General features: G+C 38.5%; 38 non-coding genes across 38 annotated transcripts; all 38 read right to left on the bottom strand.

Annotated features, from left to right (window-relative positions):
- Window positions 1-980: 980 nt before the first annotated feature.
- On the bottom strand, window positions 981-1,063 carry trnal-aag (transfer RNA leucine (anticodon AAG)). The gene has a single exon. It is a non-coding gene; the product is annotated as a tRNA-Leu (tRNA).
- Window positions 1,064-1,518: 455 nt separating this feature from the next.
- On the bottom strand, window positions 1,519-1,601 carry trnal-aag (transfer RNA leucine (anticodon AAG)). Its single transcript has one exon. It is a non-coding gene; the product is annotated as a tRNA-Leu (tRNA).
- A 453-nt stretch (window positions 1,602-2,054) lies between these two features.
- trnal-aag (transfer RNA leucine (anticodon AAG)) lies at window positions 2,055-2,137 on the bottom strand. Its single transcript has one exon. It is a non-coding gene; the product is annotated as a tRNA-Leu (tRNA).
- A 455-nt stretch (window positions 2,138-2,592) lies between these two features.
- Window positions 2,593-2,675, bottom strand: trnal-aag (transfer RNA leucine (anticodon AAG)). The gene has a single exon. It is a non-coding gene; the product is annotated as a tRNA-Leu (tRNA).
- Window positions 2,676-3,130: 455 nt separating this feature from the next.
- On the bottom strand, window positions 3,131-3,213 carry trnal-aag (transfer RNA leucine (anticodon AAG)). The gene has a single exon. It is a non-coding gene; the product is annotated as a tRNA-Leu (tRNA).
- Window positions 3,214-4,894: 1,681 nt separating this feature from the next.
- On the bottom strand, window positions 4,895-4,977 carry trnal-aag (transfer RNA leucine (anticodon AAG)). Its single transcript has one exon. It is a non-coding gene; the product is annotated as a tRNA-Leu (tRNA).
- A 455-nt stretch (window positions 4,978-5,432) lies between these two features.
- trnal-aag (transfer RNA leucine (anticodon AAG)) lies at window positions 5,433-5,515 on the bottom strand. The gene has a single exon. It is a non-coding gene; the product is annotated as a tRNA-Leu (tRNA).
- A 458-nt stretch (window positions 5,516-5,973) lies between these two features.
- On the bottom strand, window positions 5,974-6,056 carry trnal-aag (transfer RNA leucine (anticodon AAG)). The gene has a single exon. It is a non-coding gene; the product is annotated as a tRNA-Leu (tRNA).
- Window positions 6,057-6,509: 453 nt separating this feature from the next.
- On the bottom strand, window positions 6,510-6,592 carry trnal-aag (transfer RNA leucine (anticodon AAG)). Its single transcript has one exon. It is a non-coding gene; the product is annotated as a tRNA-Leu (tRNA).
- A 453-nt stretch (window positions 6,593-7,045) lies between these two features.
- Window positions 7,046-7,128, bottom strand: trnal-aag (transfer RNA leucine (anticodon AAG)). The gene has a single exon. It is a non-coding gene; the product is annotated as a tRNA-Leu (tRNA).
- Window positions 7,129-7,586: 458 nt separating this feature from the next.
- trnal-aag (transfer RNA leucine (anticodon AAG)) lies at window positions 7,587-7,669 on the bottom strand. The gene has a single exon. It is a non-coding gene; the product is annotated as a tRNA-Leu (tRNA).
- A 991-nt stretch (window positions 7,670-8,660) lies between these two features.
- On the bottom strand, window positions 8,661-8,743 carry trnal-aag (transfer RNA leucine (anticodon AAG)). The gene has a single exon. It is a non-coding gene; the product is annotated as a tRNA-Leu (tRNA).
- A 458-nt stretch (window positions 8,744-9,201) lies between these two features.
- Window positions 9,202-9,284, bottom strand: trnal-aag (transfer RNA leucine (anticodon AAG)). Its single transcript has one exon. It is a non-coding gene; the product is annotated as a tRNA-Leu (tRNA).
- Window positions 9,285-9,742: 458 nt separating this feature from the next.
- Window positions 9,743-9,825, bottom strand: trnal-aag (transfer RNA leucine (anticodon AAG)). The gene has a single exon. It is a non-coding gene; the product is annotated as a tRNA-Leu (tRNA).
- A 991-nt stretch (window positions 9,826-10,816) lies between these two features.
- trnal-aag (transfer RNA leucine (anticodon AAG)) lies at window positions 10,817-10,899 on the bottom strand. The gene has a single exon. It is a non-coding gene; the product is annotated as a tRNA-Leu (tRNA).
- A 458-nt stretch (window positions 10,900-11,357) lies between these two features.
- Window positions 11,358-11,440, bottom strand: trnal-aag (transfer RNA leucine (anticodon AAG)). The gene has a single exon. It is a non-coding gene; the product is annotated as a tRNA-Leu (tRNA).
- A 455-nt stretch (window positions 11,441-11,895) lies between these two features.
- Window positions 11,896-11,978, bottom strand: trnal-aag (transfer RNA leucine (anticodon AAG)). The gene has a single exon. It is a non-coding gene; the product is annotated as a tRNA-Leu (tRNA).
- A 455-nt stretch (window positions 11,979-12,433) lies between these two features.
- On the bottom strand, window positions 12,434-12,516 carry trnal-aag (transfer RNA leucine (anticodon AAG)). The gene has a single exon. It is a non-coding gene; the product is annotated as a tRNA-Leu (tRNA).
- Window positions 12,517-12,969: 453 nt separating this feature from the next.
- On the bottom strand, window positions 12,970-13,052 carry trnal-aag (transfer RNA leucine (anticodon AAG)). Its single transcript has one exon. It is a non-coding gene; the product is annotated as a tRNA-Leu (tRNA).
- A 458-nt stretch (window positions 13,053-13,510) lies between these two features.
- Window positions 13,511-13,593, bottom strand: trnal-aag (transfer RNA leucine (anticodon AAG)). Its single transcript has one exon. It is a non-coding gene; the product is annotated as a tRNA-Leu (tRNA).
- Window positions 13,594-14,584: 991 nt separating this feature from the next.
- trnal-aag (transfer RNA leucine (anticodon AAG)) lies at window positions 14,585-14,667 on the bottom strand. The gene has a single exon. It is a non-coding gene; the product is annotated as a tRNA-Leu (tRNA).
- Window positions 14,668-15,125: 458 nt separating this feature from the next.
- Window positions 15,126-15,208, bottom strand: trnal-aag (transfer RNA leucine (anticodon AAG)). Its single transcript has one exon. It is a non-coding gene; the product is annotated as a tRNA-Leu (tRNA).
- Window positions 15,209-16,199: 991 nt separating this feature from the next.
- On the bottom strand, window positions 16,200-16,282 carry trnal-aag (transfer RNA leucine (anticodon AAG)). The gene has a single exon. It is a non-coding gene; the product is annotated as a tRNA-Leu (tRNA).
- Window positions 16,283-16,737: 455 nt separating this feature from the next.
- trnal-aag (transfer RNA leucine (anticodon AAG)) lies at window positions 16,738-16,820 on the bottom strand. The gene has a single exon. It is a non-coding gene; the product is annotated as a tRNA-Leu (tRNA).
- Window positions 16,821-17,273: 453 nt separating this feature from the next.
- trnal-aag (transfer RNA leucine (anticodon AAG)) lies at window positions 17,274-17,356 on the bottom strand. The gene has a single exon. It is a non-coding gene; the product is annotated as a tRNA-Leu (tRNA).
- Window positions 17,357-17,814: 458 nt separating this feature from the next.
- On the bottom strand, window positions 17,815-17,897 carry trnal-aag (transfer RNA leucine (anticodon AAG)). Its single transcript has one exon. It is a non-coding gene; the product is annotated as a tRNA-Leu (tRNA).
- A 991-nt stretch (window positions 17,898-18,888) lies between these two features.
- trnal-aag (transfer RNA leucine (anticodon AAG)) lies at window positions 18,889-18,971 on the bottom strand. The gene has a single exon. It is a non-coding gene; the product is annotated as a tRNA-Leu (tRNA).
- Window positions 18,972-19,429: 458 nt separating this feature from the next.
- trnal-aag (transfer RNA leucine (anticodon AAG)) lies at window positions 19,430-19,512 on the bottom strand. The gene has a single exon. It is a non-coding gene; the product is annotated as a tRNA-Leu (tRNA).
- Window positions 19,513-19,970: 458 nt separating this feature from the next.
- On the bottom strand, window positions 19,971-20,053 carry trnal-aag (transfer RNA leucine (anticodon AAG)). Its single transcript has one exon. It is a non-coding gene; the product is annotated as a tRNA-Leu (tRNA).
- A 991-nt stretch (window positions 20,054-21,044) lies between these two features.
- On the bottom strand, window positions 21,045-21,127 carry trnal-aag (transfer RNA leucine (anticodon AAG)). Its single transcript has one exon. It is a non-coding gene; the product is annotated as a tRNA-Leu (tRNA).
- A 458-nt stretch (window positions 21,128-21,585) lies between these two features.
- Window positions 21,586-21,668, bottom strand: trnal-aag (transfer RNA leucine (anticodon AAG)). Its single transcript has one exon. It is a non-coding gene; the product is annotated as a tRNA-Leu (tRNA).
- A 455-nt stretch (window positions 21,669-22,123) lies between these two features.
- trnal-aag (transfer RNA leucine (anticodon AAG)) lies at window positions 22,124-22,206 on the bottom strand. The gene has a single exon. It is a non-coding gene; the product is annotated as a tRNA-Leu (tRNA).
- A 456-nt stretch (window positions 22,207-22,662) lies between these two features.
- On the bottom strand, window positions 22,663-22,745 carry trnal-aag (transfer RNA leucine (anticodon AAG)). Its single transcript has one exon. It is a non-coding gene; the product is annotated as a tRNA-Leu (tRNA).
- Window positions 22,746-23,736: 991 nt separating this feature from the next.
- Window positions 23,737-23,819, bottom strand: trnal-aag (transfer RNA leucine (anticodon AAG)). Its single transcript has one exon. It is a non-coding gene; the product is annotated as a tRNA-Leu (tRNA).
- Window positions 23,820-24,277: 458 nt separating this feature from the next.
- Window positions 24,278-24,360, bottom strand: trnal-aag (transfer RNA leucine (anticodon AAG)). The gene has a single exon. It is a non-coding gene; the product is annotated as a tRNA-Leu (tRNA).
- A 1,532-nt stretch (window positions 24,361-25,892) lies between these two features.
- trnal-aag (transfer RNA leucine (anticodon AAG)) lies at window positions 25,893-25,975 on the bottom strand. The gene has a single exon. It is a non-coding gene; the product is annotated as a tRNA-Leu (tRNA).
- Window positions 25,976-26,430: 455 nt separating this feature from the next.
- trnal-aag (transfer RNA leucine (anticodon AAG)) lies at window positions 26,431-26,513 on the bottom strand. The gene has a single exon. It is a non-coding gene; the product is annotated as a tRNA-Leu (tRNA).
- Window positions 26,514-26,966: 453 nt separating this feature from the next.
- trnal-aag (transfer RNA leucine (anticodon AAG)) lies at window positions 26,967-27,049 on the bottom strand. Its single transcript has one exon. It is a non-coding gene; the product is annotated as a tRNA-Leu (tRNA).
- Window positions 27,050-27,163: the final 114 nt, after the last annotated feature.

The following is a 27,163-nucleotide window of genomic DNA, read 5'->3' as shown; positions in this document are numbered from 1 at the left end:
GTAAGGCATTGAAATTATAATAAATACCAGGATGTCCTTTATTGACTATGTTGTTGAATTCCGCATCTTTTGTACAACACAGCATGAAATATCAGATGTGATATAGTGCCGTGCTGGAGCGTCATTTCTTGAGGCACTGTGTGTAGCATTGACATAAGTGCATTTTTAAGGTAGATTACTTTGTTACATTATGGCCTGTTTTCAAGGTTTACCTTCCAACCTTATGTTTTGGACTTACAAAACCTAAACACTTCTGGCAGCAATACGTTTCCAAAGTTGAAAAATTAAGTCAAAAGTGGTTTGTATTTTATGGTATGTCGAGAGCATTTAAATGCATTAATTTCTTTGTGATTACAACATCTGTAACTTAACATAAAATCCATCTCTGATCTTCGTTTCCAAATACCTTTCAACAAACATATCCAATGAAGAAGCGAGAGCATTTGTCAGAAGTGGGATTTGAACCCACGCCTCTAGGGGAGACTGCGACCTTAACGCAGCGCCTTAGACCACTCGGCCATCCTCACTTGAAAATGATGTAAGGCATTGAAATTATAATAAATACCAGGATGTCCTTTATTGACTGTTGGTGAATTCCTTATCTTTTCTACAACACAGCATGAAATATCAGATGTGATATAGTGCCGTGCTGGAGCGTCATTTCTTGAGGCACTGTGTGTAGCATTGACATAAGTGCATTTTTAAGGTAGATTACTTTGTTACATTATGGCCTTTTTTCCAGGTTTACCTTCCCACGTCATTTTTTGGACTTACAAAACCTAAACACTTCTGGCAGCAATACGTTTCCAAAGTTGAAAAATTAAGTCAAAAGTGGTTTGTATTTTATGGTATGTCGAGAGCATTTAAATGCATTAATTTCTTTGTGATTACAACTTCTGTAACTTAACATAAAAACCATCTCTGATCTTCGTTTCCAAATACCTTTCAACAAACATATCCAACGAAGAAGCGAGACCATTTGTCAGAAGTGGGATTTGAACCCACGCCTCCAGGGGAGACTGCGACCTTAACGCAGCGCCTTAGACCACTCGGCCATCCTGACTTAAAATCGATGTAAGGCATTGAAATTATAATAAATACCAGGATGTCCTTTATTGACTATGTTGGTGAATTCCTTATCTTTTGTACAACACAGCATGAAATATCAGATGTGATATAGTGCCGTGCTGGAGCGTCATTTCTTGAGGCACTGTGTGTAGCATTGACATAAGTGCATTTTTAAGGTAGATTACTTTGTTACATTATGGCCTGTTTTCAAGGTTTACCTTCCAACCTCATGTTTTGGACTTACAAAACCTAAACACTTCTGGCAGCAATACGTTTCCAAAGTTGAAAAATTAAGTCAAAAGTGGTTTGTATTTTATGGTATGTCGAGAGCATTTAAATGCATTAATTTCTTTGTGATTACAACTTCTGTAACTTAACATAAAATCCATCTCTGATCTTCGTTTCCAAATACCTTTCAACAAACATATCCAACGAAGAAGCGAGACCATTTGTCAGAAGTGGGATTTGAACCCACGCCTCCAGGGGAGACTGCGACCTTAACGCAGCGCCTTAGACCACTCGGCCATCCTCACTTGAAAATGATGTAAGGCATTGAAATTATAATAAATACCAGGATGTCCTTTATTGACTGTTGGTGAATTCCTTATCTTTTCTACAACACAGCATGAAATATCAGATGTGATATAGTGCCGTGCTGGAGCGTCATTTCTTGAGGCACTGTGTGTAGCATTGACATAAGTGCATTTTTAAGGTAGATTACTTTGTTACATTATGGCCTTTTTTCCAGGTTTACCTTCCAACGTCATTTTTTGGACTTACAAAACCTAAACACTTCTGGCAGCAATAGGTTTCCAAAGTTGAAAAATTAAGTCAAAAGTGGTTTGTATTTTATGGTATGTCGAGAGCATTTAAATGCATTAATTTCTTTGTGATTACAACTTCTGTAACTTAACATAAAATCCATCTCTGATCTTCGTTTCCAAATACCTTTCAACAAACATATCCAACGAAGAAGCGAGACCATTTGTCAGAAGTGGGATTTGAACCCACGCCTCCAGGGGAGACTGCGACCTTAACGCAGCGCCTTAGACCACTCGGCCATCCTGACTTAAAATCGATGTAAGGCATTGAAATTATAATAAATACCAGGATGTCCTTTATTGACTATGTTGGTGAATTCCTTATCTTTTGTACAACACAGCATGAAATATCAGATGTGATATAGTGCCGTGCTGGAGCGTCATTTCTTGAGGCACTGTGTGTAGCATTGACATAAGTGCATTTTTAAGGTAGATTACTTTGTTACAATATGGCCTTTTTTCCAGGTTTACCTTCCAACGTCATTTTTTGGACTTACAAAACCTAAACACTTCTGGCAGCAATAGGTTTCCAAAGTTGAAAAATTAAGTCAAAAGTGGTTTGTATTTTATGGTATGTCGAGAGCATTTAAATGCATTAATTTCTTTGTGATTACAACTTCTGTAACTTAACATAAAATCCATCTCTGATCTTCGTTTCCAAATACCTTTCAACAAACATATCCAACGAAGAAGCGAGACCATTTGTCAGAAGTGGGATTTGAACCCACGCCTCCAGGGGAGACTGCGACCTTAACGCAGCGCCTTAGACCACTCGGCCATCCTGACTTAAAATCGATGTAAGGCATTGAAATTATAATAAATACCAGGATGTCCTTTATTGACTATGTTGGTGAATTCCTTATCTTTTGTACAACACAGCATGAAATATCAGATGTGATATAGTGCCGTGCTGGAGCGTCATTTCTTGAGGCACTGTGTGTAGCATTGACATAAGTGCATTTTTAAGGTAGATTACTTTGTTACATTATGGCCTGTTTTCAAGGTTTACCTTCCAACCTCATGTTTTGGACTTACAAAACCTAAACACTTCTGGCAGCAATACGTTTCCAAAGTTGAAAAATTAAGTCAAAAGTGGTTTGTATTTTATGGTATGTCGAGAGCATTTAAATGCATTAATTTCTGTGTGATTACAACATCTGTAACTTAACATAAAATCCATCTCTGATCTTCGTTTCCAAATACCTTTCAACAAACATATCCAACGAAGAAGCGAGACCATTTGTCAGAAGTGGGATTTGAACCCACGCCTCCAGGGGAGACTGCGACCTTAACGCAGCGCCTTAGACCACTCGGCCATCCTGACTTGAAAATGATGTAAGGCATAGAAATTATAATAAATACCAGGATGTCCTTTATTGACTATGTTGTTGAATTCCGCATCTTTTGTACAACACAGCATGAAATATCAGATGTGATATACACTCACCGGCCACTTTATTAGGTACACCTGTCCAACTGCTCGTTAACACTTAATTTCTAAGCAGCCAATCACATGGCGGCAACTCAGTGCATTTAGGCATGTAGACATTGTCAAGACAATCTCCTGCAGTTCAAACCGAGCATCAGTATGGGGAAGAAAGGTGATTTGAGTGACTTTGAACGTGGCATGATTGTTGGTGCCAGAAGGGCTGGTCTGAGTATTTCAGAAACTGCTAATCTACTGGGATTTTCACGCACAACCATCTCTAGGGTTTACAGAGAATGGTCCGAAAAAGAAAAAACATCCAGTGAGCGGCAGTTCTGTGGGCGGAAATGCCTTGTTGATGCCAGAGGTCAGAGGAGAATGGCCAGACTGGTTCGAGCTGATAGAAGGGCAACAGTGACTCAAATAACCACCCGTTACAACCAAGGTGGGCATAAGAGCATCTCTGAACGCACAGTACGTCGAACTTTGAGGCAGATGGGCTACAGCAGCAGAAGACCACACCGGGTGCCACTCCTTTCAGCTAAGAACAGGAAACTGAGGCTACAATTTGCACAAGCCCATCGAAATTGGACAATAGAAGATTGGAAAAACGTTGCCTGGTCTGATGAGTCTCGATTTCTGCTGTGACATTCGGATGGTAGGGTCAGAATTTGGCGTCTACAACATGAAAGCATGGATCCATCCTGCCTTGTATCAACGGTTCAGGCTGGTGGTGGTGGTGTCATGGTGTGGGGAATATTTTCTTGGCACTCTTTGGGCCCCTTGGTACCAATTGAGCATCGTTGCAACGCCACAGCCTACCTGAGTATTGTTGCTGACCATGTCCATCCCTTTATGACCACAATGTACCCAACTTCTGATGGCTACTTTCAGCAGGATAAAGCGCCATGTCATAAAGCTGGAATCATCTCAGACTGGTTTCTTGAACATGACAATGAGTTCGCTGTACTCAAATGGCCTCCACAATCACCAGATCTCAATCCAATAGAGCATCTTTGGGATGTGGTGGAACGGGAGATTCGCATCATGGATGTGCAGCCGACAAATCTGCGGCAACTGTGTGATGCCATCATGTCAATATGGACCAAACTCCCTGAGGAATGCTTCCAGAACCTTGTTGAATCTATGCCACGAAGAATTGAGGCAGTTCTGAAGGCAAAAGGGGGTCCAACCCGTTACTAGCATGGGGTACCTAATAAAGTGGCCGGTGAGTGTAGTGCCGTGCTGGAGCGTCATTTCTTGAGGCACTGTGTGTAGCATTGACATAAGTGCATTTTTAAGGTAGATTACTTTGTTACATTATGGCCTGTTTTCAAGGTTTACCTTCCAACCTCATGTTTTGGACTTACAAAACCTAAACACTTCTGGCAGCAATACGTTTCCAAAGTTGAAAAATTAAGTCAAAAGTGGTTTGTATTTTATGGTATGTCGAGAGCATTTAAATGCATTAATTTCTGTGTGATTACAACATCTGTAACTTAACATAAAATCCATCTCTGATCTTCGTTTCCAAATACCTTTCAACAAACAACATATCCAACGAAGAAGCGAGACCATTTGTCAGAAGTGGGATTTGAACCCACGCCTCCAGGGGAGACTGCGACCTTAACGCAGCGCCTTAGACCACTCGGCCATCCTGACTTGAAAATGATGTAAGGCATTGAAATTATAATAAATACCAGGATGTCCTTTATTGACTATGTTGTTGAATTCCTTATCTTTTGTACAACACAGCATGAAATATCAGATGTGATATAGTGCCGTGCTGGAGCGTCATTTCTTGAGGCACTGTGTGTAGCATTGACATAAGTGCATTTTTAAGGTAGATTACTTTGTTACATTATGGCCTTTTTTCAAGGTTTACCTTCCAACGTCATTTTTTGGACTTACAAAACCTAAACACTTCTGGCAGCAATACGTTTCCAAAGTTGAAAAATTAAGTCAAAAGTGGTTTGTATTTTATGGTATGTCGAGAGCATTTAAATGCATTAATTTCTTTGTGATTACAACTTCTGTAACTTAACATAAAATCCATCTCTGATCTTCGTTTCCAAATACCTTTCAACAAACATATCCAACGAAGAAGCGAGACCATTTGTGAGAAGTGGGATTTGAACCCACGCCTCCAGGGGAGACTGCGACCTTAACGCAGCGCCTTAGACCACTCGGCCATCCTGACTTAAAATCGATGTAAGGCATTGAAATTATAATAAATACCAGGATGTCCTTTATTGACTATGTTGGTGAATTCCGCATCTTTTGTACAACACAGCATGAAATATCAGATGTGATATAGTGCCGTGCTGGAGCGTCATTTCTTGAGGCACTGTGTGTAGCATTGACATAAGTGCATTTTTAAGGTAGATTACTTTGTTACATTATGGCCTTTTTTCAAGGTTTACCTTCCAACGTCATTTTTTGGACTTACAAAACCTAAACACTTCTGGCAGCAATACGTTTCCAAAGTTGAAAAATTAAGTCAAAAGTGGTTTGTATTTTATGGTATGTCGAGAGCATTTAAATGCATTAATTTCTTTGTGATTACAACTTCTGTAACTTAACATAAAATCCATCTCTGATCTTCGTTTCCAAATACCTTTCAACAAACAACATATCCAACGAAGAAGCGAGACCATTTGTCAGAAGTGGGATTTGAACCCACGCCTCCAGGGGAGACTGCGACCTTAACGCAGCGCCTTAGACCACTCGGCCATCCTCACTTGAAAATGATGTAAGGCATTGAAATTATAATAAATACCAGGATGTCCTTTATTGACTGTTGGTGAATTCCTTATCTTTTTTACAACACAGCATGAAATATCAGATGTGATATAGTGCCGTGCTGGAGCGTCATTTCTTGAGGCACTGTGTGTAGCATTGACATAAGTGCATTTTTAAGGTAGATTACTTTGTTACATTATGGCCTTTTTTCAAGGTTTACCTTCCAACGTCATTTTTTGGACTTACAAAACCTAAACACTTCTGGCAGCAATACGTTTCCAAAGTTGAAAAATTAAGTCAAAAGTGGTTTGTATTTTATGGTATGTCGAGAGCATTTAAATGCATTAATTTCTTTGTGATTACGACATCTGTAACTTAACATAAAATCCATCTCTGATCTTCGTTTCCAAATACCTTTCAACAAACATATCCAACGAAGAAGCGAGACCATTTGTCAGAAGTGGGATTTGAACCCACGCCTCCAGGGGAGACTGCGACCTTAACGCAGCGCCTTAGACCACTCGGCCATCCTCACTTGAAAATGATGTAAGGCATTGAAATTATAATAAATACCAGGATGTCCTTTATTGACTGTTGGTGAATTCCTTATCTTTTTTACAACACAGCATGAAATATCAGATGTGATATAGTGCCGTGCTGGAGCGTCATTTCTTGAGGCACTGTGTGTAGCATTGACATAAGTGCATTTTTAAGGTAGATTACTTTGTTACATTATGGCCTTTTTTCAAGGTTTACCTTCCAACGTCATTTTTTGGACTTACAAAACCTAAACACTTCTGGCAGCAATACGTTTCCAAAGTTGAAAAATTAAGTCAAAAGTGGTTTGTATTTTATGGTATGTCGAGAGCATTTAAATGCATTAATTTCTTTGTGATTACAACTTCTGTAACTTAACATAAAATCCATCTCTGATCTTCGTTTCCAAATACCTTTCAACAAACATATCCAACGAAGAAGCGAGACCATTTGTCAGAAGTGGGATTTGAACCCACGCCTCCAGGGGAGACTGCGACCTTAACGCAGCGCCTTAGACCACTCGGCCATCCTGACTTGAAAATGATGTAAGGCATTGAAATTATAATAAATACCAGGATGTCCTTTATTGACTATGTTGTTGAATTCCGCATCTTTTGTACAACACAGCATGAAATATCAGATGTGATATAGTGCCGTGCTGGAGCGTCATTTCTTGAGGCACTGTGTGTAGCATTGACATAAGTGCATTTTTAAGGTAGATTACTTTGTTACATTATGGCCTGTTTTCAAGGTTTACCTTCCAACCTCATGTTTTGGACTTACAAAACCTAAACACTTCTGGCAGCAATACGTTTCCAAAGTTGAAAAATTAAGTCAAAAGTGGTTTGTATTTTATGGTATGTCGAGAGCATTTAAATGCATTAATTTCTTTGTGATTACAACATCTGTAACTTAACATAAAATCCATCTCTGATCTTCGTTTCCAAATACCTTTCAACAAACAACATATCCAACGAAGAAGCGAGACCATTTGTCAGAAGTGGGATTTGAACCCACGCCTCCAGGGGAGACTGCGACCTTAACGCAGCGCCTTAGACCACTCGGCCATCCTGACTTAAAATCGATGTAAGGCATTGAAATTATAATAAATACCAGGATGTCCTTTATTGACTATGTTGGTGAATTCCGCATCTTTTGTACAACACAGCATGAAATATCAGATGTGATATAGTGCCGTGCTGGAGCGTCATTTCTTGAGGCACTGTGTGTAGCATTGACATAAGTGCATTTTTAAGGTAGATTACTTTGTTACATTATGGCCTTTTTTCCAGGTTTACCTTCCCACGTCATTTTTTGGACTTACAAAACCTAAACACTTCTGGCAGCAATACGTTTCCAAAGTTGAAAAATTAAGTCAAAAGTGGTTTGTATTTTATGGTATGTCGAGAGCATTTAAATGCATTAATTTCTTTGTGATTACAACTTCTGTAACTTAACATAAAATCCATCTCTGATCTTCGTTTCCAAATACCTTTCAACAAACATATCCAACGAAGAAGCGAGACCATTTGTCAGAAGTGGGATTTGAACACACGCCTCCAGGGGAGACTGCGACCTTAACGCAGCGCCTTAGACCACTCGGCCATCCTCACTTGAAAATGATGTAAGGCATTGAAATTATAATAAATACCAGGATGTCCTTTATTGACTGTTGGTGAATTCCTTATCTTTTCTACAACACAGCATGAAATATCAGATGTGATATAGTGCCGTGCTGGAGCGTCATTTCTTGAGGCACTGTGTGTAGCATTGACATAAGTGCATTTTTAAGGTAGATTACTTTGTTACATTATGGCCTTTTTTCCAGGTTTACCTTCCAACGTCATTTTTTGGACTTACAAAACCTAAACACTTCTGGCAGCAATAGGTTTCCAAAGTTGAAAAATTAAGTCAAAAGTGGTTTGTATTTTATGGTATGTCGAGAGCATTTAAATGCATTAATTTCTTTGTGATTACAACTTCTGTAACTTAACATAAAATCCATCTCTGATCTTCGTTTCCAAATACCTTTCAACAAACATATCCAACGAAGAAGCGAGACCATTTGTCAGAAGTGGGATTTGAACCCACGCCTCCAGGGGAGACTGCGACCTTAACGCAGCGCCTTAGACCACTCGGCCATCCTGACTTAAAATCGATGTAAGGCATTGAAATTATAATAAATACCAGGATGTCCTTTATTGACTATGTTGGTGAATTCCTTATCTTTTGTACAACACAGCATGAAATATCAGATGTGATATAGTGCCGTGCTGGAGCGTCATTTCTTGAGGCACTGTGTGTAGCATTGACATAAGTGCATTTTTAAGGTAGATTACTTTGTTACATTATGGCCTGTTTTCAAGGTTTACCTTCCAACCTCATGTTTTGGACTTACAAAACCTAAACACTTCTGGCAGCAATACGTTTCCAAAGTTGAAAAATTAAGTCAAAAGTGGTTTGTATTTTATGGTATGTCGAGAGCATTTAAATGCATTAATTTCTGTGTGATTACAACATCTGTAACTTAACATAAAATCCATCTCTGATCTTCGTTTCGAAATACCTTTCAACAAACAACATATCCAACGAAGAAGCGAGACCATTTGTCAGAAGTGGGATTTGAACCCACGCCTCCAGGGGAGACTGCGACCTTAACGCAGCGCCTTAGACCACTCGGCCATCCTGACTTAAAAATGATGTAAGGCATTGAAATTATAATAAATACCAGGATGTCCTTTATTGACTATGTTGGTGAATTCCTTATCTTTTGTACAACACAGCATGAAATATCAGATGTGATATAGTGCCGTGCTGGAGCGTCATTTCTTGAGGCACTGTGTGTAGCATTGACATAAGTGCATTTTTAAGGTAGATTACTTTGTTACATTATGGCCTGTTTTCAAGGTTTACCTTCCAACCTCATGTTTTGGACTTACAAAACCTAAACACTTCTGGCAGCAATACGTTTCCAAAGTTGAAAAATTAAGTCAAAAGTGGTTTTTATTTTATGGTATGTCGAGAGCATTTAAATGCATTAATTTCTTTGTGATTACAGCATCTGTAACTTAACATAAAATCCATCTCTGATCTTCGTTTCCAAATACCTTTCAACAAACAACATATCCAACGAAGAAGCGAGACCATTTGTCAGAAGTGGGATTTGAACCCACGCCTCCAGGGGAGACTGCGACCTTAACGCAGCGCCTTAGACCACTCGGCCATCCTGACTTAAAAATGATGTAAGGCATTGAAATTATAATAAATACCAGGATGTCCTTTATTGACTATGTTGGTGAATTCCTTATCTTTTGTACAACACAGCATGAAATATCAGATGTGATATAGTGCCGTGCTGGAGCGTCATTTCTTGAGGCACTGTGTGTAGCATTGACATAAGTGCATTTTTAAGGTAGATTACTTTGTTACATTATGGCCTGTTTTCAAGGTTTACCTTCCAACCTCATGTTTTGGACTTACAAAACCTAAACACTTCTGGCAGCAATACGTTTCCAAAGTTGAAAAATTAAGTCAAAAGTGGTTTGTATTTTATGGTATGTCGAGAGCATTTAAATGCATTAATTTCTTTGTGATTACAACATCTGTAACTTAACATAAAATCCATCTCTGATCTTCGTTTCCAAATTCCTTTCAACAAACATATCCAATGAAGAAGCGAGAGCATTTGTCAGAAGTGGGATTTGAACCCACGCCTCTAGGGGAGACTGCGACCTTAACGCAGCGCCTTAGACCACTCGGCCATCCTCACTTGAAAATGATGTAAGGCATTGAAATTATAATAAATACCAGGATGTCCTTTATTGACTGTTGGTGAATTCCTTATCTTTTCTACAACACAGCATGAAATATCAGATGTGATATAGTGCCGTGCTGGAGCGTCATTTCTTGAGGCACTGTGTGTAGCATTGACATAAGTGCATTTTTAAGGTAGATTACTTTGTTACATTATGGCCTTTTTTCCAGGTTTACCTTCCCACGTCATTTTTTGGACTTACAAAACCTAAACACTTCTGGCAGCAATACGTTTCCAAAGTTGAAAAATTAAGTCAAAAGTGGTTTGTATTTTATGGTATGTCGAGAGCATTTAAATGCATTAATTTCTTTGTGATTACAACTTCTGTAACTTAACATAAAATCCATCTCTGATCTTCGTTTCCAAATACCTTTCAACAAACATATCCAACGAAGAAGCGAGACCATTTGTCAGAAGTGGGATTTGAACCCACGCCTCCAGGGGAGACTGCGACCTTAACGCAGCGCCTTAGACCACTCGGCCATCCTGAATTGAAAATGATGTAAGGCATTGAAATTATAATAAATACCAGGATGTCCTTTATTGACTATGTTGTTGAATTCCGCATCTTTTGTACAACACAGCATGAAATATCAGATGTGATATAGTGCCGTGCTGGAGCGTCATTTCTTGAGGCACTGTGTGTAGCATTGACATAAGTGCATTTTTAAGGTAGATTACTTTGTTACATTATGGCCTGTTTTCAAGGTTTACCTTCCAACCTCATGTTTTGGACTTACAAAACCTAAACACTTCTGGCAGCAATACGTTTCCAAAGTTGAAAAATTAAGTCAAAAGTGGTTTGTATTTTATGGTATGTCGAGAGCATTTAAATGCATTAATTTCTGTGTGATTACAACATCTGTAACTTAACATAAAATCCATCTCTGATCTTCGTTTCCAAATACCTTTCAACAAACAACATATCCAACGAAGAAGCGAGACCATTTGTCAGAAGTGGGATTTGAACCCACGCCTCCAGGGGAGACTGCGACCTTAACGCAGCGCCTTAGACCACTCGGCCATCCTGACTTGAAAATGATGTAAGGCATTGAAATTATAATAAATACCAGGATGTCCTTTATTGACTATGTTGTTGAATTCCTTATCTTTTGTACAACACAGCATGAAATATCAGATGTGATATAGTGCCGTGCTGGAGCGTCATTTCTTGAGGCACTGTGTGTAGCATTGACATAAGTGCATTTTTAAGGTAGATTACTTTGTTACATTATGGCCTTTTTTCAAGGTTTACCTTCCAACGTCATTTTTTGGACTTACAAAACCTAAACACTTCTGGCAGCAATACGTTTCCAAAGTTGAAAAATTAAGTCAAAAGTGGTTTGTATTTTATGGTATGTCGAGAGCATTTAAATGCATTAATTTCTTTGTGATTACAACTTCTGTAACTTAACATAAAATCCATCTCTGATCTTCGTTTCCAAATACCTTTCAACAAACATATCCAACGAAGAAGCGAGACCATTTGTCAGAAGTGGGATTTGAACCCACGCCTCCAGGGGAGACTGCGACCTTAACGCAGCGCCTTAGACCACTCGGCCATCCTGACTTGAAAATGATGTAAGGCATAGAAATTATAATAAATACCAGGATGTCCTTTATTGACTATGTTGTTGAATTCCGCATCTTTTGTACAACACAGTATGAAATATCAGATGTGATATAGTGCCGTGCTGGAGCGTCATTTCTTGAGGCACTGTGTGTAGCATTGACATAAGTGCATTTTTAAGGTAGATTACTTTGTTACATTATGGCCTGTTTTCAAGGTTTACCTTCCAACCTCATGTTTTGGACTTACAAAACCTAAACACTTCTGGCAGCAATACGTTTCCAAAGTTGAAAAATTAAGTCAAAAGTGGTTTGTATTTTATGGTATGTCGAGAGCATTTAAATGCATTAATTTCTTTGTGATTACGACATCTGTAACTTAACATAAAATCCATCTCTGATCTTCGTTTCCAAATACCTTTCAACAAACATATCCAATGAAGAAGCGAGACCATTTGTCAGAAGTGGGATTTGAACCCACGCCTCCAGGGGAGACTGCGACCTTAACGCAGCGCCTTAGACCACTCGGCCATCCTCACTTGAAAATGATGTAAGGCATTGAAATTATAATAAATACCAGGATGTCCTTTATTGACTGTTGGTGAATTCCTTATCTTTTTTACAACACAGCATGAAATATCAGATGTGATATAGTGCCGTGCTGGAGCGTCATTTCTTGAGGCACTGTGTGTAGCATTGACATAAGTGCATTTTTAAGGTAGATTACTTTGTTACATTATGGCCTTTTTTCAAGGTTTACCTTCCAACGTCATTTTTTGGACTTACAAAACCTAAACACTTCTGGCAGCAATACGTTTCCAAAGTTGAAAAATTAAGTCAAAAGTGGTTTGTATTTTATGGTATGTCGAGAGCATTTAAATGCATTAATTTCTTTGTGATTACAACTTCTGTAACTTAACATAAAATCCATCTCTGATCTTCGTTTCCAAATACCTTTCAACAAACATATCCAACGAAGAAGCGAGACCATTTGTCAGAAGTGGGATTTGAACCCACGCCTCCAGGGGAGACTGCGACCTTAACGCAGCGCCTTAGACCACTCGGCCATCCTGACTTGAAAATGATGTAAGGCATTGAAATTATAATAAATACCAGGATGTCCTTTATTGACTATGTTGTTGAATTCCGCATCTTTTGTACAACACAGCATGAAATATCAGATGTGATATAGTGCCGTGCTGGAGCGTCATTTCTTGAGGCACTGTGTGTAGCATTGACATAAGTGCATTTTTAAGGTAGATTACTTTGTTACATTATGGCCTGTTTTCAAGGTTTACCTTCCAACCTCATGTTTTGGACTTACAAAACCTAAACACTTCTGGCAGCAATACGTTTCCAAAGTTGAAAAATTAAGTCAAAAGTGGTTTGTATTTTATGGTATGTCGAGAGCATTTAAATGCATTAATTTCTTTGTGATTACAACATCTGTAACTTAACATAAAATCCATCTCTGATCTTCGTTTCCAAATACCTTTCAACAAACAACATATCCAACGAAGAAGCGAGACCATTTGTCAGAAGTGGGATTTGAACCCACGCCTCCAGGGGAGACTGCGACCTTAACGCAGCGCCTTAGACCACTCGGCCATCCTGACTTAAAATCGATGTAAGGCATTGAAATTATAATAAATACCAGGATGTCCTTTATTGACTATGTTGGTGAATTCCGCATCTTTTGTACAACACAGCATGAAATATCAGATGTGATATAGTGCCGTGCTGGAGCGTCATTTCTTGAGGCACTGTGTGTAGCATTGACATAAGTGCATTTTTAAGGTAGATTACTTTGTTACATTATGGCCTTTTTTCCAGGTTTACCTTCCCACGTCATTTTTTGGACTTACAAAACCTAAACACTTCTGGCAGCAATACGTTTCCAAAGTTGAAAAATTAAGTCAAAAGTGGTTTGTATTTTATGGTATGTCGAGAGCATTTAAATGCATTAATTTCTTTGTGATTACAACTTCTGTAACTTAACATAAAATCCATCTCTGATCTTCGTTTCCAAATACCTTTCAACAAACATATCCAACGAAGAAGCGAGACCATTTGTCAGAAGTGGGATTTGAACACACGCCTCCAGGGGAGACTGCGACCTTAACGCAGCGCCTTAGACCACTCCGCCATCCTCACTTGAAAATGATGTAAGGCATTGAAATTATAATAAATACCAGGATGTCCTTTATTGACTGTTGGTGAATTCCTTATCTTTTCTACAACACAGCATGAAATATCAGATGTGATATAGTGCCGTGCTGGAGCGTCATTTCTTGAGGCACTGTGTGTAGCATTGACATAAGTGCATTTTTAAGGTAGATTACTTTGTTACATTATGGCCTTTTTTCCAGGTTTACCTTCCAACGTCATTTTTTGGACTTACAAAACCTAAACACTTCTGGCAGCAATAGGTTTCCAAAGTTGAAAAATTAAGTCAAAAGTGGTTTGTATTTTATGGTATGTCGAGAGCATTTAAATGCATTAATTTCTTTGTGATTACAACTTCTGTAACTTAACATAAAATCCATCTCTGATCTTCGTTTCCAAATACCTTTCAACAAACATATCCAACGAAGAAGCGAGACCATTTGTCAGAAGTGGGATTTGAACCCACGCCTCCAGGGGAGACTGCGACCTTAACGCAGCGCCTTAGACCACTCGGCCATCCTGACTTAAAATCGATGTAAGGCATTGAAATTATAATAAATACCAGGATGTCCTTTATTGACTATGTTGGTGAATTCCTTATCTTTTGTACAACACAGCATGAAATATCAGATGTGATATAGTGCCGTGCTGGAGCGTCATTTCTTGAGGCACTGTGTGTAGCATTGACATAAGTGCATTTTTAAGGTAGATTACTTTGTTACATTATGGCCTGTTTTCAAGGTTTACCTTCCAACCTCATGTTTTGGACTTACAAAACCTAAACACTTCTGGCAGCAATACGTTTCCAAAGTTGAAAAATTAAGTCAAAAGTGGTTTGTATTTTATGGTATGTCGAGAGCATTTAAATGCATTAATTTCTGTGTGATTACAACATCTGTAACTTAACATAAAATCCATCTCTGATCTTCGTTTCGAAATACCTTTCAACAAACAACATATCCAACGAAGAAGCGAGACCATTTGTCAGAAGTGGGATTTGAACCCACGCCTCCAGGGGAGACTGCGACCTTAACGCAGCGCCTTAGACCACTCGGCCATCCTGACTTAAAAATGATGTAAGGCATTGAAATTATAATAAATACCAGGATGTCCTTTATTGACTATGTTGGTGAATTCCTTATCTTTTGTACAACACAGCATGAAATATCAGATGTGATATAGTGCCGTGCTGGAGCGTCATTTCTTGAGGCACTGTGTGTAGCATTGACATAAGTGCATTTTTAAGGTAGATTACTTTGTTACATTATGGCCTGTTTTCAAGGTTTACCTTCCAACCTCATGTTTTGGACTTACAAAACCTAAACACTTCTGGCAGCAATACGTTTCCAAAGTTGAAAAATTAAGTCAAAAGTGGTTTGTATTTTATGGTATGTCGAGAGCATTTAAATGCATTAATTTCTTTGTGATTACAACATCTGTAACTTAACATAAAATCCATCTCTGATCTTCGTTTCCAAATTCCTTTCAACAAACATATCCAATGAAGAAGCGAGAGCATTTGTCAGAAGTGGGATTTGAACCCACGCCTCTAGGGGAGACTGCGACCTTAACGCAGCGCCTTAGACCACTCGGCCATCCTCACTTGAAAATGATGTAAGGCATTGAAATTATAATAAATACCAGGATGTCCTTTATTGACTGTTGGTGAATTCCTTATCTTTTCTACAACACAGCATGAAATATCAGATGTGATATAGTGCCGTGCTGGAGCGTCATTTCTTGAGGCACTGTGTGTAGCATTGACATAAGTGCATTTTTAAGGTAGATTACTTTGTTACATTATGGCCTTTTTTCCAGGTTTACCTTCCCACGTCATTTTTTGGACTTACAAAACCTAAACACTTCTGGCAGCAATACGTTTCCAAAGTTGAAAAATTAAGTCAAAAGTGGTTTGTATTTTATGGTATGTCGAGAGCATTTAAATGCATTAATTTCTTTGTGATTACAACTTCTGTAACTTAACATAAAATCCATCTCTGATCTTCGTTTCCAAATACCTTTCAACAAACATATCCAACGAAGAAGCGAGACCATTTGTCAGAAGTGGGATTTGAACCCACGCCTCCAGGGGAGACTGCGACCTTAACGCAGCGCCTTAGACCACTCGGCCATCCTGACTTGAAAATGATGTAAGGCATTGAAATTATAATAAATACCAGGATGTCCTTTATTGACTATGTTGTTGAATTCCGCATCTTTTGTACAACACAGTATGAAATATCAGATGTGATATAGTGCCGTGCTGGAGCGTCATTTCTTGAGGCACTGTGTGTAGCATTGACATAAGTGCATTTTTAAGGTAGATTACTTTGTTACATTATGGCCTGTTTTCAAGGTTTACCTTCCAACCTCATGTTTTGGACTTACAAAACCTAAACACTTCTGGCAGCAATACGTTTCCAAAGTTGAAAAATTAAGTCAAAAGTGGTTTGTATTTTATGGTATGTCGAGAGCATTTAAATGCATTAATTTCTTTGTGATTACGACATCTGTAACTTAACATAAAATCCATCTCTGATCTTCGTTTCCAAATACCTTTCAACAAACATATCCAATGAAGAAGCGAGACCATTTGTCAGAAGTGGGATTTGAACCCACGCCTCCAGGGGAGACTGCGACCTTAACGCAGCGCCTTAGACCACTCGGCCATCCTCACTTGAAAATGATGTAAGGCATTGAAATTATAATAAATACCAGGATGTCCTTTATTGACTGTTGGTGAATTCCTTATCTTTTTTACAACACAGCATGAAATATCAGATGTGATATAGTGCCGTGCTGAAGCGTCATTTCTTGAGGCACTGTGTGTAGCATTGACATAAGTGCATTTTTAAGGTAGATTACTTTGTTACATTATGGCCTTTTTTCAAGGTTTACCTTCCAACGTCATTTTTTGGACTTACAAAACCTAAACACTTCTGGCAGCAATACGTTTCCAAAGTTGAAAAATTAAGTCAAAAGTGGTTTGTATTTTATGGTATGTCGAGAGCATTTAAATGCATTAATTTCTTTGTGATTACAACTTCTGTAACTTAACATAAAATCCATCTCTGATCTTCGTTTCCAAATACCTTTCAACAAACATATCCAACGAAGAAGCGAGACCATTTGTCAGAAGTGGGATTTGAACCCACGCCTCCAGGGGAGACTGCGACCTTAACGCAGCGCCTTAGACCACTCGGCCATCCTGACTTGAAAATGATGTAAGGCATTGAAATTATAATAAATACCAGGATGTCCTTTATTGACTATGTTGTTGAATTCCTTATCTTTTGTACAACACAGCATGAAATATCAGATGTGATATAGTGCCGTGCTGGAGCGTCATTTCTTGAGGCACTGTGTGTAGCATTGACATAAGTGCATTTTTAAGGTAGATTACTTTGTTACATTATGGCCTGTTTTCAAGGTTTACCTTCCAACCTCATGTTTTGGACTTACAAAACCTAAACACTTCTGGCAGCAATACGTTTCCAAAGTTGAAAAATTAAGTCAAAAGTGGTTTGTATTTTATGGTATGTCGAGAGCATTTAAATGCATTAATTTCTTTGTGATTACAACATCTGTAACTTAACATAAAATCCATCTCTGATCTTCGTTTCCAAATACCTTTCAACAAACAACATATCCAACGAAGAAGCGAGACCATTTGTCAGAAGTGGGATTTGAACCCACGCCTCCAGGGGAGACTGCGACCTTAACGCAGCGCCTTAGACCACTCGGCCATCCTGACTTAAAATCGATGTAAGGCATTGAAATTATAATAAATACCAGGATGTCCTTTATTGACTATGTTGGTGAATTCCGCATCTTTTGTACAACACAGCATGAAATATCAGATGTGATATAGTGCCGTGCTGGAGCGTCATTTCTTGAGGCACTGTGTGTAGCATTGACATAAGTGCATTTTTAAGGTAGATTACTTTGTTACATTATGGCCTTTTTTCCAGGTTTACCTTCCCACGTCATTTTTTGGACTTACAAAACCTAAACACTTCTGGCAGCAATACGTTTCCAAAGTTGAAAAATTAAGTCAAAAGTGGTTTGTATTTTATGGTATGTCGAGAGCATTTAAATGCATTAATTTCTTTGTGATTACAACTTCTGTAACTTAACATAAAATCCATCTCTGATCTTCGTTTCCAAATACCTTTCAACAAACATATCCAACGAAGAAGCGAGACCATTTGTCAGAAGTGGGATTTGAACACACGCCTCCAGGGGAGACTGCGACCTTAACGCAGCGCCTTAGACCACTCGGCCATCCTCACTTGAAAATGATGTAAGGCATTGAAATTATAATAAATACCAGGATGTCCTTTATTGACTGTTGGTGAATTCCTTATCTTTTCTACAACACAGCATGAAATATCAGATGTGATATAGTGCCGTGCTGGAGCGTCATTTCTTGAGGCACTGTGTGTAGCATTGACATAAGTGCATTTTTAAGGTAGATTACTTTGTTACATTATGGCCTTTTTTCCAGGTTTACCTTCCAACGTCATTTTTTGGACTTACAAAACCTAAACACTTCTGGCAGCAATAGGTTTCCAAAGTTGAAAAATTAAGTCAAAAGTGGTTTGTATTTTATGGTATGTCGAGAGCATTTAAATGCATTAATTTCTTTGTGATTACAACTTCTGTAACTTAACATAAAATCCATCTCTGATCTTCGTTTCCAAATACCTTTCAACAAACATATCCAACGAAGAAGCGAGACCATTTGTCAGAAGTGGGATTTGAACCCACGCCTCCAGGGGAGACTGCGACCTTAACGCAGCGCCTTAGACCACTCGGCCATCCTGACTTAAAATCGATGTAAGGCATTGAAATTATAATAAATACCAGGATGTCCTTTATTGACTATGTTGGTGAATTCCTTATCTTTTGTACAACACAGCATGAAATATCAGATGTGATATAGTGCCGTGCTGGAGCGTCATTTCTTGAGGCACTGTGTGTAGCATTGACATAAGTGCATTTTTAAGGTAGATTACTTTGTTACATTATGGCCTGTTTTCAAGGTTTACCTTCCAACCTCATGTTTTGGACTTACAAAACCTAAACACTTCTGGCAGCAATACGTTTCCAAAGTTGAAAAATTAAGTCAAAAGTGGTTTGTATTTTATGGTATGTCGAGAGCATTTAAATGCATTAATTTCTGTGTGATTACAACATCTGTAACTTAACATAAAATCCATCTCTGATCTTCGTTTCGAAATACCTTTCAACAAACAACATATCCAACGAAGAAGCGAGACCATTTGTCAGAAGTGGGATTTGAACCCACGCCTCCAGGGGAGACTGCGACCTTAACGCAGCGCCTTAGACCACTCGGCCATCCTGACTTAAAAATGATGTAAGGCATTGAAATTATAATAAATACCAGGATGTCCTTTATTGACTATGTTGGTGAATTCCTTATCTTTTGTACAACACAGCATGAAATATCAGATGTGATATAGTGCCGTGCTGGAGCGTCATTTCTTGAGGCACTGTGTGTAGCATTGACATAAGTGCATTTTTAAGGTAGATTACTTTGTTACATTATGGCCTGTTTTCAAGGTTTACCTTCCAACCTCATGTTTTGGACTTACAAAACCTAAACACTTCTGGCAGCAATACGTTTCCAAAGTTGAAAAATTAAGTCAAAAGTGGTTTTTATTTTATGGTATGTCGAGAGCATTTAAATGCATTAATTTCTTTGTGATTACAGCATCTGTAACTTAACATAAAATCCATCTCTGATCTTCGTTTCCAAATACCTTTCAACAAACAACATATCCAACGAAGAAGCGAGACCATTTGTCAGAAGTGGGATTTGAACCCACGCCTCCAGGGGAGACTGCGACCTTAACGCAGCGCCTTAGACCACTCGGCCATCCTGACTTAAAAATGATGTAAGGCATTGAAATTATAATAAATACCAGGATGTCCTTTATTGACTATGTTGGTGAATTCCTTATCTTTTGTACAACACAGCATGAAATATCAGATGTGATATAGTGCCGTGCTGGAGCGTCATTTCTTGAGGCACTGTGTGTAGCATTGACATAAGTGCATTTTTAAGGTAGATTACTTTGTTACATTATGGCCTGTTTTCAAGGTTTACCTTCCAACCTCATGTTTTGGACTTACAAAACCTAAACACTTCTGGCAGCAATACGTTTCCAAAGTTGAAAAATTAAGTCAAAAGTGGTTTGTATTTTATGGTATGTCGAGAGCATTTAAATGCATTAATTTCTTTGTGATTACAACATCTGTAACTTAACATAAAATCCATCTCTGATCTTCGTTTCCAAATTCCTTTCAACAAACATATCCAATGAAGAAGCGAGAGCATTTGTCAGAAGTGGGATTTGAACCCACGCCTCTAGGGGAGACTGCGACCTTAACGCAGCGCCTTAGACCACTCGGCCATCCTCACTTGAAAATGATGTAAGGCATTGAAATTATAATAAATACCAGGATGTCCTTTATTGACTGTTGGTGAATTCCTTATCTTTTCTACAACACAGCATGAAATATCAGATGTGATATAGTGCCGTGCTGGAGCGTCATTTCTTGAGGCACTGTGTGTAGCATTGACATAAGTGCATTTTTAAGGTAGATTACTTTGTTACATTATGGCCTTTTTTCCAGGTTTACCTTCCCACGTCATTTTTTGGACTTACAAAACCTAAACACTTCTGGCAGCAATACGTTTCCAAAGTTGAAAAATTAAGTCAAAAGTGGTTTGTATTTTATGGTATGTCGAGAGCATTTAAATGCATTAATTTCTTTGTGATTACAACTTCTGTAACTTAACATAAAATCCATCTCTGATCTTCGTTTCCAAATACCTTTCAACAAACATATCCAACGAAGAAGCGAGACCATTTGTCAGAAGTGGGATTTGAACCCACGCCTCCAGGGGAGACTGCGACCTTAACGCAGCGCCTTAGACCACTCGGCCATCCTGACTTGAAAATGATGTAAGGCATTGAAATTATAATAAATACCAGGATGTCCTTTATTGACTATGTTGTTGAATTCCGCATCTTTTGTACAACACAGCATGAAATATCAGATGTGATATAGTGCCGTGCTGGAGCGTCATTTCTTGAGGCACTGTGTGTAGCATTGACATAAGTGCATTTTTAAGGTAGATTACTTTGTTACATTATGGCCTGTTTTCAAGGTTTACCTTCCAACCTCATGTTTTGGACTTACAAAACCTAAACACTTCTGGCAGCAATACGTTTCCAAAGTTGAAAAATTAAGTCAAAAGTGGTTTGTATTTTATGGTATGTCGAGAGCATTTAAATGCATTAATTTCTGTGTGATTACAACATCTGTAACTTAACATAAAATCCATCTCTGATCTTCGTTTCCAAATACCTTTCAACAAACAACATATCCAACGAAGAAGCGAGACCATTTGTCAGAAGTGGGATTTAAACCCACGCCTCCAGGGGAGACTGCGACCTTAACGCAGCGCCTTAGACCACTCGGCCATCCTGACTTAAAATCGATGTAAGGCATTGAAATTATAATAAATACCAGGATGTCCTTTATTGACTATGTTGGTGAATTCCGCATCTTTTGTACAACACAGCATGAAATATCAGATGTGATATAGTGCCGTGCTGGAGCGTCATTTCTTGAGGCACTGTGTGTAGCATTGACATAAGTGCATTTTTAAGGTAGATTACTTTGTTACATTATGGCCTTTTTTCCAGGTTTACCTTCCCACGTCATTTTTTGGACTTACAAAACCTAAACACTTCTGGCAGCAATACGTTTCCAAAGTTGAAAAATTAAGTCAAAAGTGGTTTGTATTTTATGGTATGTCGAGAGCATTTAAATGCATTAATTTCTTTGTGATTACAACTTCTGTAACTTAACATAAAATCCATCTCTGATCTTCGTTTCCAAATACCTTTCAACAAACATATCCAACGAAGAAGCGAGACCATTTGTCAGAAGTGGGATTTGAACCCACGCCTCCAGGGGAGACTGCGACCTTAACGCAGCGCCTTAGACCACTCGGCCATCCTCACTTGAAAATGATGTAAGGCATTGAAATTATAATAAATACCAGGATGTCCTTTATTGACTGTTGGTGAATTCCTTATCTTTTCTACAACACAGCATGAAATATCAGATGTGATATAGTGCCGTGCTGGAGCGTCATTTCTTGAGGCACTGTGTGTAGCATTGACATAAGTGCATTTTTAAGGTAGATTACTTTGTTACATTATGGCCTTTTTTCCAGGTTTACCTTCCAACGTCATTTTTTGGACTTACAAAACCTAAACACTTCTGGCAGCAATAGGTTTCCAAAGTTGAAAAATTAAGTCAAAAGTGGTTTGTATTTTATGGTATGTCGAGAGCATTTAAATGCATTAATTTCTTTGTGATTACAACTTCTGTAACTTAACATAAAATCCATCTCTGATCTTCGTTTCCAAATACCTTTCAACAAACAACATATCCAACGAAGAAGCGAGACCATTTGTCAGAAGTGGGATTTGAACCCACGCCTCCAGGGGAGACTGCGACCTTAACGCAGCGCCTTAGACCACTCGGCCATCCTGACTTAAAATCGATGTAAGGCATTGAAATTATAATAAATACCAGGATGTCCTTTATTGACTATGTTGGTGAATTCCTTATCTTTTGTACAACACAGCATGAAATATCAGATGTGATATAGTGCCGTGCTGGAGCGTCATTTCTTGAGGCACTGTGTGTAGCATTGACATAAGTGCATTTTTAAGGTAGATTACTTTGTTACATTATGGCCTGTTTTCAAGGTTTACCTTCCAACCTCATGTTTTGGACTTACAAAACCTAAACACTTCTGGCAGCAATACGTTTCCAAAGTTGAAAAATTAAGTCAAAAGTGGTTTGTATTTTATGGTATGTCGAGAGCATTTAAATGCATTAATTTCTTTGTGATTACAACTTCTGTAACTTAACATAAAATCCATCTCTGATCTTCGTTTCCAAATACCTTTCAACAAACATATCCAACGAAGAAGCGAGACCATTTGTCAGAAGTGGGATTTGAACACACGCCTCCAGGGGAGACTGCGACCTTAACGCAGCGCCTTAGACCACTCGGCCATCCTCACTTGAAAATGATGTAAGGCATTGAAATTATAATAAATACCAGGATGTCCTTTATTGACTGTTGGTGAATTCCTTATCTTTTCTACAACACAGCATGAAATATCAGATGTGATATAGTGCCGTGCTGGAGCGTCATTTCTTGAGGCACTGTGTGTAGCATTGACATAAGTGCATTTTTAAGGTAGATTACTTTGTTACATTATGGCCTTTTTTCCAGGTTTACCTTCCAACGTCATTTTTTGGACTTACAAAACCTAAACACTTCTGGCAGCAATAGGTTTCCAAAGTTGAAAAATTAAGTCAAAAGTGGTTTGTATTTTATGGTATGTCGAGAGCATTTAAATGCATTAATTTCTTTGTGATTACAACTTCTGTAACTTAACATAAAATCCATCTCTGATCTTCGTTTCCAAATACCTTTCAACAAACATATCCAACGAAGAAGCGAGACCATTTGTCAGAAGTGGGATTTGAACCCACGCCTCCAGGGGAGACTGCGACCTTAACGCAGCGCCTTAGACCACTCGGCCATCCTGACTTAAAATCGATGTAAGGCATTGAAATTATAATAAATACCAGGATGTCCTTTATTGACTATGTTGGTGAATTCCTTATCTTTTGTACAACACAGCATGAAATATCAGATGTGATATACTGCCGTGCTGGAGCGTCATTTCTTGAGGCACTGTGTGTAGCATTGACATAAGTGCATTTTTAAGGTAGATTACTTTGTTACATTATGGCCTGTTTTCAAGGTTTACCTTCCAACCTCATGTTTTGGACTTACAAAACCTAAACACTTCTGGCAGCAATACGTTTCCAAAGTTGAAAAATTAAGTCAAAAGTGGTTTGTATTTTATGGTATGTCGAGAGCATTTAAATGCATTAATTTCTGTGTGATTACAACATCTGTAACTTAACATAAAATCCATCTCTGATCTTCGTTTCGAAATACCTTTCAACAAACAACATATCCAACGAAGAAGCGAGACCATTTGTCAGAAGTGGGATTTGAACCCACGCCTCCAGGGGAGACTGCGACCTTAACGCAGCGCCTTAGACCACTCGGCCATCCTGACTTAAAAATGATGTAAGGCATTGAAATTATAATAAATACCAGGATGTCCTTTATTGACTATGTTGGTGAATTCCTTATCTTTTGTACAACACAGCATGAAATATCAGATGTGATATAGTGCCGTGCTGGAGCGTCATTTCTTGAGGCACTGTGTGTAGCATTGACATAAGTGCATTTTTAAGGTAGATTACTTTGTTACATTATGGCCTGTTTTCAAGGTTTACCTTCCAACCTCATGTTTTGGACTTACAAAACCTAAACACTTCTGGCAGCAATACGTTTCCAAAGTTGAAAAATTAAGTCAAAAGTGGTTTGTATTTTATGGTATGTCGAGAGCATTTAAATGCATTAATTTCTTTGTGATTACAACATCTGTAACTTAACATAAAATCCATCTCTGATCTTCGTTTCCAAATTCCTTTCAACAAACATATCCAATGAAGAAGCGAGAGCATTTGTCAGAAGTGGGATTTGAACCCACGCCTCTAGGGGAGACTGCGACCTTAACGCAGCGCCTTAGACCACTCGGCCATCCTCACTTGAAAATGATGTAAGGCATTGAAATTATAATAAATACCAGGATGTCCTTTATTGACTGTTGGTGAATTCCTTATCTTTTCTACAACACAGCATGAAATATCAGATGTGATATAGTGCCGTGCTGGAGCGTCATTTCTTGAGGCACTGTGTGTAGCATTGACATAAGTGCATATTTAAGGTAGATTACTTTGTTACATTATGGCCTTTTTTCCAGGTTTACCTTCCCACGTCATTTTTTGGACTTACAAAACCTAAACACTTCTGGCAGCAATACGTTTCCAAAGTTGAAAAATTAAGTCAAAAGTGGTTTGTATTTTATGGTATGTCGAGAGCATTAAAATGCATTAATTTCTTTGTGATTACAACTTCTGTAACTTAACATAAAATCCATCTCTGATCTTCGTTTCCAAATACCTTTCAACAAACATATCCAACGAAGAAGCGAGACCATTTGTCAGAAGTGGGATTTGAACCCACGCCTCCAGGGGAGACTGCGACCTTAATGCAGCGCCTTAGACCACTCGGCAATCCTGACTTGAAAATGATGTAAGGCATTGAAATTATAATAAATACCAGGATGTCCTTTATTGACTATGTTGTTGAATTCCGCATCTTTTGTACAACACAGCATGAAATATCAGATGTGATATAGTGCCGTGCTGGAGCGTCATTTCTTGAGGCACTGTGTGTAGCATTGACATAAGTGCATTTTTAAGGTAGATTACTTTGTTACATTATGGCCTGTTTTCAAGGTTTACCTTCCAACCTCATGTTTTGGACTTACAAAACCTAAACACTTCTGGCAGCAATACGTTTCCAAAGTTGAAAAATTAAGTCAAAAGTGGTTTGTATTTTATGGTATGTCGAGAGCATTTAAATGCATTAATTTCTGTGTGATTACAACATCTGTAACTTAACATAAAATCCATCTCTGATCTTCGTTTCCAAATACCTTTCAACAAACAACATATCCAACGAAGAAGCGAGACCATTTGTCAGAAGTGGGATTTGAACCCACGCCTCCAGGGGAGACTGCGACCTTAACGCAGCGCCTTAGACCACTCGGCCATCCTGACTTAAAATCGATGTAAGGCATTGAAATTATAATAAATACCAGGATGTCCTTTATTGACTATGTTGGTGAATTCCGCATCTTTTGTACAACACAGCATGAAATATCAGATGTGATATAGTGCCGTGCTGGAGCGTCATTTCTTGAGGCACTGTGTGTAGCATTGACATAAGTGCATTTTTAAGGTAGATTACTTTGTTACATTATGGCCTTTTTTCCAGGTTTACCTTCCCACGTCATTTTTTGGACTTACAAAACCTAAACACTTCTGGCGGCAATACGTTTCCAAAGTTGAAAAATTAAGTCAAAAGTGGTTTGTATTTTATGGTATGTCGAGAGCATTTAAATGCATTAATTTCTTTGTGATTACAACTTCTGTAACTTAACATAAAATCCATCTCTGATCTTCGTTTCCAAATACCTTTCAACAAACATATCCAACGAAGAAGCGAGACCATTTGTCAGAAGTGGGATTTGAACCCACGCCTCCAGGGGAGACTGCGACCTTAACGCAGCGCCTTAGACCACTCGGCCATCCTCACTTGAAAATGATGTAAGGCATTGAAATTATAATAAATACCAGGATGTCCTTTATTGACTGTTGGTGAATTCCTTATCTTTTCTACAACACAGCATGAAATATCAGATGTGATATAGTGCCGTGCTGGAGCGTCATTTCTTGAGGCACTGTGTGTAGCATTGACATAAGTGCATTTTTAAGGTAGATTACTTTGTTACATTATGGCCTTTTTTCCAGGTTTACCTTCCAACGTCATTTTTTGGACTTACAAAACCTAAACACTTCTGGCAGCAATAGGTTTCCAAAGTTGAAAAATTAAGTCAAAAGTGGTTTGTATTTTATGGTATGTCGAGAGCATTTAAATGCATTAATTTCTTTGTGATTACAACTTCTGTAACTTAACATAAAATCCATCTCTGATCTTCGTTTCCAAATACCTTTCAACAAACATATCCAACGAAGAAGCGAGACCATTTGTCAGAAGTGGGATTTGAACCCACGCCTCCAGGGGAGACTGCGACCTTAACGCAGCGCCTTAGACCACTCGGCCATCCTGACTTAAAATCGATGTAAGGCATTGAAATTATAATAAATACCAGGATGTCCTTTATTGACTATGTTGGTGAATTCCTTATCTTTTGTACAACACAGCATGAAATATCAGATGTGATA

This window comes from Pungitius pungitius, chromosome 5 (assembly GCF_949316345.1).
Source record: "Pungitius pungitius chromosome 5, fPunPun2.1, whole genome shotgun sequence".
Lineage (NCBI taxonomy): Eukaryota > Metazoa > Chordata > Actinopteri > Perciformes > Gasterosteidae > Pungitius > Pungitius pungitius.
Note: the sequence above shows the minus strand (reverse complement) of the source record. Positions and strands in the feature narration are given on the sequence as shown.